Source organism: Bufo gargarizans, unplaced genomic scaffold (assembly GCF_014858855.1).
Source record: "Bufo gargarizans isolate SCDJY-AF-19 unplaced genomic scaffold, ASM1485885v1 original_scaffold_851_pilon, whole genome shotgun sequence".
NCBI lineage: Eukaryota > Metazoa > Chordata > Amphibia > Anura > Bufonidae > Bufo > Bufo gargarizans.
Genome location: NW_025334730.1, coordinates 57962 through 65206, shown reverse-complemented (window position 1 = coordinate 65206; position 7245 = coordinate 57962).

Genomic DNA, 7245 nt, shown 5'->3' with positions numbered 1-7245 from the left:
ATGGCCAAGGTGAGAAAGGCTGAAAGACGACCACCACTGAACAAGACACACAAGCTAAAAAGTCAAGACTGGGCCAAGAAATATCTCAAGACTGATTTTTCTAAGGTTTTATGGACTGATGAAATGAGAGTGAGTCTTGATGGGCCAGATGGCTGGATTGGTAAAGGGCAGAGAGCTCCAGTCCGACTCAGACGCCAGCAAGGTGGAGGTGGAGTACTGGTTTGGGCTGATATCATCAAAGATGAGCTTGTGGGGCCTTTTTGGGTTGAGGATGGAGTCAAGCTCAACTCCCAGTCCTACTGCCAGTTTCTGGAAGACACCTTCTTCAAGCAGTGGTACAGGAAGAAGTCTGCAAGGTAAGAAAAACATGATTTTCATGCAGGACAATGCTCCATCACACGCGTCCAAGTACTCCACAACGTGGCTGGCAAGAAAGGGTATAAAAGAAGAAAAACTAATGACATGGCCTCCTTGTTCACCTGATCTGAACCCCATTGAGAACCTGTGGTCCATCATCAAATGTGAGATTTACAAGGAGGGAAAACAGTACACCTCTCTGAACAGTGTCTGGGAGGCTGTGGTTGCTGCTGCACGCAATGTTGATGGTGAACAGATCAAAACACTGACAGAATCCATGGATGGCAGGCTTTTGAGTGTCCTTGCAAAGAAAGGTGGCTATGTTGGTCACTGATTTGTTTTTGTTTTGTTTTGGAATGTCAGAAATGTATATTTGTGAATGTTGAGATGTTATATTGGTTTCACTGGTAAAAATAAATAATTGAAATGGGTATATATTTGTTTTTTGTTAAGTTGCCTAACAATTATGCACAGTAATAGTCACCTGCACACACAGATATCCCCCTAAAATAGCTAAAACTAAAAACAAACTAAAAACTACTTCCAAAAATATTCAGCTTTGATATTAATGAGTTTTTTGGGTTCATTGAGAACATGGTTGTTGTTCAATAATAAAATGAATCCTCAAAAATACAACTTGCCTAATAATTCTGCACTCCCTGTAATATGTAGTCAGACCTGTTAGAATGTAAAGTTGCACATATTGCGCCAAAATATGCCCATCATTAATTACCGATTTGCGCAATTGTGAATATATTGGAGCGCTCTATCTGCGTATAAAGCTATTGTAATGTTCTGCCGTGCCAACCATTTTCTCCCACCTCAGGAAACTTCTAGCAGCTTGAAAAATTTAGCAAAAGTGACCCACGCCTGTATTGCGCGCGCATATTACATTGCCGATTTTTGCAATGAAGAAAATTCTTGAATTCGCGAATTTATGACGAATATTCGCAAAATATCGCAAATTCGAATATTGCCCCTGCCGCTCATCACTACTCACTTGTCAGTCAATGATAGGATTATGTTTGCTCAACCATGGTAAACACAGAAGCAACGGAGCAAGCAGACCCTCCAGCACAAAACACAAAATGGATTCCTGATGAAAATCACTGTCAATAAACACCTCAATTCCCATAGTTTGGGACTCCAGCACCACCTCGGCAGACAGGAGAAATCGGGTACTACCAATAAATGACAAAAGTAAGTTCTCTGACTCCCCACCCACACCACCAAGAGTAAGATGGGAATGAAACATGTTTTTTTTTTTTCACCTTGACGCTGAACGTAAGGACAAACCTTAAAGGGAACCTGTCACCTGGATTTTGTGCATAGAGCTGAGGACATGGGCTGCTAGATGGCCGCTAGCACATTCACAATACCCAGTCCCCATAGCTCTGTGTGCTTTTATTGTGTCAAAAAACTGATTTGATACATATGCAAATTAACCTGAGATGAGTCCTGTATGTGAGAGGAGTCAGGGACAGGACTCATCTCAGGTTAATTTGCATATGTATCAAATCGTTTTTTTTACACAATAAAAGCACACAGAGCTATGGGGACTGGGTATTGCGGATGTGCTAGCGGCCATCTAGCAGCCCATGTCCTCAGCCTTATACACAAAATCCTGGTGACAGGTTCCCTTTAACAAAATTTCCCCTTTTTCCACAGAAAAAACATACTCCCCTAACTGCAAAGGTTCGTCACCAGGCATAAACTCAGGAGTCTCTCCACCTGAAGTGTCAGAGGAAGCCGCCACGTTATATGCTAGTTGATCCTGAGAGTGAGGAACCTTAGATCTTTCTCTCAGGTGTCTATCCATGCGAACAGCAAGGTTCATAGCCGCTTCCAATGACTCCGAATTTTCGTGAAAGGCCAATGCGTCCTTTAGCCTCTCAAATAATGCCTGACAGAATTGGCTACAGAGAGCTTGATCATTCCTCTCCGTATCTGTAGCCCATCTCCTAAATTCAGAGCAATAGATCTCCGCAGAACGCTCTCCCTGCCGTAAACCACGTAACTTGGTCTCGGCCACGGCGATCCGATCCGGGTCATCGTAGATAAGACCTAGAGCTCTGAAAAATGAATCTATCGACCAGAGGGACTGTGATCCAGTCAGTAGAGAAAAAGCCCAAGACTGAGTGTCCCCTTTAAGCAACAAAATGATAATACCAACTCTTTGACTCTCATCCCCAGATGAGAGAGGACGTAACTTAAAGTACAATTTACACGACTCCCTGAACCGAATGAAGTTATCGCTTACCCCTGAAAATCTGTCTGGAAGTGCAACCTTAGGTTCAGGACAGGCTTGGTAACTACTACTGGCACCAGCAGCCTGTGATCCCTGGATCTGCGTGCGGAGGTCAGCTACCTCCAAAGACAGACCTTGCAACTGACTAGCCAGTGCAGTGATAGGATCCATAGCCTCACTGACACAAACAAAAAATGACGATTTGTGGCTGTTGATAATGTCACAGCGCGGTGTGGGTAATAAACTCCAGACCGAACACAGGAGGGAAGGTGAAAGGTACTAGGCCTGGAAACTAAGGAAAGCGGAAAGGTCACCACCTAGTGAGTCCCTAATTCAAGCCCTGACTACTATCAATATGAACAGACCTCAATGGTAGGAATGTTCATACGCAGGAACCTAAAACCCTATCACACCCTATAGGGCCCTGGAAATAGTGTCAGGACAACAGATGACCTGTTCCTTCCCAGCTGAAGGAACAGGAGACTCCCTCAGGCCTAATACCAAAAGATAGAGGAATAGAACAAACTAGAAATAGGAAAAGACACTTGTAACGGATCTCCTGGCACCCCGACCGGGTACCTCCGTCGATAGATGCCCCTAGTGCTTTCCAAGGACTCCAAGCACTCCACTTGACACTGTAAACACTGCAGACCTCACGAACCGCCGAAGCTTGGTTGAGGTCTCACCGTCACCTACCCACCCTGGACCTATGACAAGGCTCCAGGCTCCAGTGGGTGAACCTCTCCTAAATCCAGAGAGCAGGAACAGCTCTTACAAGAGCTAGGAGTTATAGCCAGGGGAGTATACAGCGTATAGCAATCCCCATACACATGAGACAAGGCTCTATGTCGAATGTAAAACATGAACTCTTTATTGAACACACAGCATTGACTTATATACACATGACATACTGAGGACATGACATAGCCAATCCTGTACAGTTTAAACACAAAACTAACCCTATTCAACAAACACACTGGCATTGTCTGAGATGCAATTAACAAACACAATGGCATTGTCTGTGACGCAATCAACAATGAACATGCAAACAGACATTTTCACCCCATCCATAATGAATGAATGGGAAGAGGAGACACATGTGATGGGATTATCTCCTGAGTGCATCATATGGTGATCTACTCATCTACAAGTCGGCTGCCATTATAATCAACCATCTTAATACCATCACCAACACAATCAGTGGAAGTCTCAGTGCAGAGTTAACCCTTTTTGTGTTGCTGAATCCACACCATACCTTTTTAATGGGCAATAGGAAATATGTGGCATATAAATTACACACATACAGTACAGACCAAAAGTTTGGACACACCATCTCATTCAAAGAGTTTTCTTTATTTTCATGACTATGAAAATTGTAGATTCACACTGAAGGCATCAAAACTATGTACATAACAAATATACATAACAAAAAAGTGTGAAACAACTGAAAATATGTCATATTCTAGGTTCTTCAAAGTAGCCACCTTTTGCTTTGATTACTGCTTTGCACACTCTTGGCATTCTCTTGATGAGCTTCACGAGGTAGTCACCTGAAATGGTCTTCACTTCACAGGTGTGCCCTGTCAGGTTTAATAAGTGGGATTTCTTGCCTTATAAATGGGGTTGGGGCCATCAGTTGCGTTGTGGAGAAGTCAGGTGGATACACAGCTGATAGTCCTACTGAATAGACTGTTAGAATTTGTATTATGGCAAGAAAAAAGCTGCTAAGTAAAGAAAAACAAGTGGCCATCATTACTTTAAGAAATGAAGCTTCAGTCAGTCCGAAAAATTGGGAAAACTTTGAAAGTGTCCCCAAGTGCAGTCACAAAAACCATGAAGCGCTACAAAGAAACTGTCTCACATGCGGACCGCCCCAGGAAAGGAAGACCAAGAGTCACCTCTGCTGCGGAGGATAAGTTCATCCGAGTCACCAGCCTCAGAAATCGCACGTTAACAGCAGCTCAGATTAGAGACCAGGTCAATGCCACACAGAGTTCTAGCAGCAGACACATCTCTAGAACAACTGTTAAGAGGAGACTGTGTGAATCAGGCCTTCATGGTAGAATATCTGCTAGGAAACCACTGCTAAGGACAGGCAACAAGCAGAAGAGACTTGTTTGGGCTAAAGAACACAAGGAATGGACATTAGACCAGTGGAAATCTGTGCTTTGGTCTGATGAGTCCAAATTTGAGATCTTTGGTTCCAACCACTGTGTCTTTGTGCGACGCAGAAAAGGTGAACGGATGGACTCTACATGCCTGGTTCCCACCGTGAAGCATGGAGGAGGAGGTGTGATGGTGTGGGGGTGCTTTGCTGGTGACACTGTTAGGGATTTATTCAAAATTGAAGGCATACTGAACCAGCATGGCTACCACAGCATCTTGCAGCAGCATGCTATTCCATCCGGTTTGCTTTTAGTTGGACCATCATTTATTTTTCAACAGGACAATGACCCCAAACACACCTCCAGGCTGTGTAAGGGCTATTTGACCATGAAGGAGAGTGATGGGGTGCTGCGCCAGATGACCTGGCCTCCACAGTGACCGGACCTGAACCCAATCGAGATGGTTTGGGGTGAGCTGGACCGCAGAGTGAAGAGCCAACAAGTGCTAAGCATCTCTGGGAACTCCTTCAAGACTGTTGGAAGACCCTTTCAGGTGACTACCTCTTGAAGCTCATCAAGAGAATGCCAAGAGTGTGCAAAGCAGTAATCAAAGCAAAAGGTGGCTACTTTGGAGAACCTAGAATATGACATATTTTCAGTTGTTTCACACTTTTTTGTTATGTATATAATTCCACATGTGTTAATTCATAGTTTTGATGCCTTCAGTGTGAATCTACAATTTTCATAGTCATAAAAATAAAGAAAACTATTTGAATGAGAAGGTGTGTCCAAACTTTTGGTCTGTACTGTAAATCAGGGTTCATAGCTCCTTGTAACCCCAAAAGGTCTCAGGGGGTCTCCATAGTTCTCGGTCCATAGTCTGCAGGAAGGAGGCTGGCCCTCAGGCTTCTCCAGCAGCCCCAGTGACGGTTCAGTCCATCACATTACACTCAACTCAGTAAAGTACTCGGACAAGCAGGAACTCAGTGGAGAACCAAACACCAGAACTTCCACAACCAGAAAGGAGCTATAAAGAGCAATAGCATGATGGGTGAGACAAGACTAAATAGAGGAGTTGGAATGACTACTTAAGCTACATCTGAGACAAGAGGTGTGGTCATAACCAGCATCAACACAGAAACAAGTGAAACCAAAGAGGCTGTCAGTTCACATCATGTGCAGCCAGTCTCTTAGATCTTCTGACCCCTGTCATGGGAGAGACCGTGACAATTTGACCTCTATGTCAGGAATAAGGACTGCCTTATCCTTAGTTAATATAAGGTTTGCAGCGATAGTATATGTTTTATGGTTATATGTTGTAGTGTAACATACTCCGGAGGGATTTACATATATAACGTATATATTTATGCATTTGTATCTTATGTATTATAAGGCCAGCAGCCATTTTAGGGGTAATTGATTTATGAATTGGTTTAAGGCTGCATAAAGGGAGTCAAGCTGTCTGCCTCGTACCTGGGAAACAGCCAAACTGCTCCCCCGGAGATAGTTACCACAGAGATACTAACGAGGATGGGCCCGTCTGCTGATCACACTTCAGGACAGGGGACTGCAGACTCTCTGGTCCCTTTTGTCAGCAGGGGGGTTCCTAACCAGAGAATGAAGAATAATTTGTAGTCCTTCATAACTTGTTCAGGAAGGGGGGGGGGGGTGTCTCCAGAATCCAGCTCATCACCTCTGCTATGATGGAGGCATCACATGGACACCAGACATGGTGTATCAACTCGCCTTTATCTTCCTAATAGAAGGATCTCACCCTCTGAGAGTCCTGGACGTGTATCGTTTGATATGCTAGGACTCAAGACGGTGAGATATGAATTAAGAAGAAGGGCTGGGGCCTGTATCTTCACTAGGGCAACTGGGAAAATATGTTTGGATATTTTCACACCTGTTCCCTGGATGGCCAGGGGGGCAAGGTGCATGTGTAATGAAGCTCAGCCCAGAGGGGCTGAGTCAGAGGTGTAAGGGAGAATCCCCCTCAGGCCTGCCCCTTGAGGAAAGACATAGAAATATAATCCCTGGGATATTTGGGTGTTACAAAGCGGGAGATCCAATCGAATTGGTTTGTGCACCATTACATTGCCCAAATCTCCTGGGAGGAAAGGACTTTTACCATGCAATTGCTAAGTATTAGAACATTCTATGTTTTCTTTTTATTTTACAATTGTTTGCCATTTATGTATGTCTCTTGTAAATCATTTTTTGTAACCAAGTGCTGTCCATTTTTCATACATTAAACCTAAAAGTTTGATGGTTTGTCTTGTAACCTTAAAAACCTGTTAGCTCCATGAAGAGTGTGTGTGCAGTCTGAGGCTGTATGTTGTTTTTCCGTGAGGCTTACTATCGTGCGTGTGCTTGCGAGTGGAACACTCAGGGTTGTCCTGTCGACTTTATAACGGGCAGTTGGTGGCGGCAAAAGTTGCTTGGTTGTGCTTGCAGGCTTCAGGTGGCGGTTTATGCTCGAGTTACGGCCTGGAGCAGGGCATAACAGCGTTTGAGGGCGTGAGGTGAATCAGC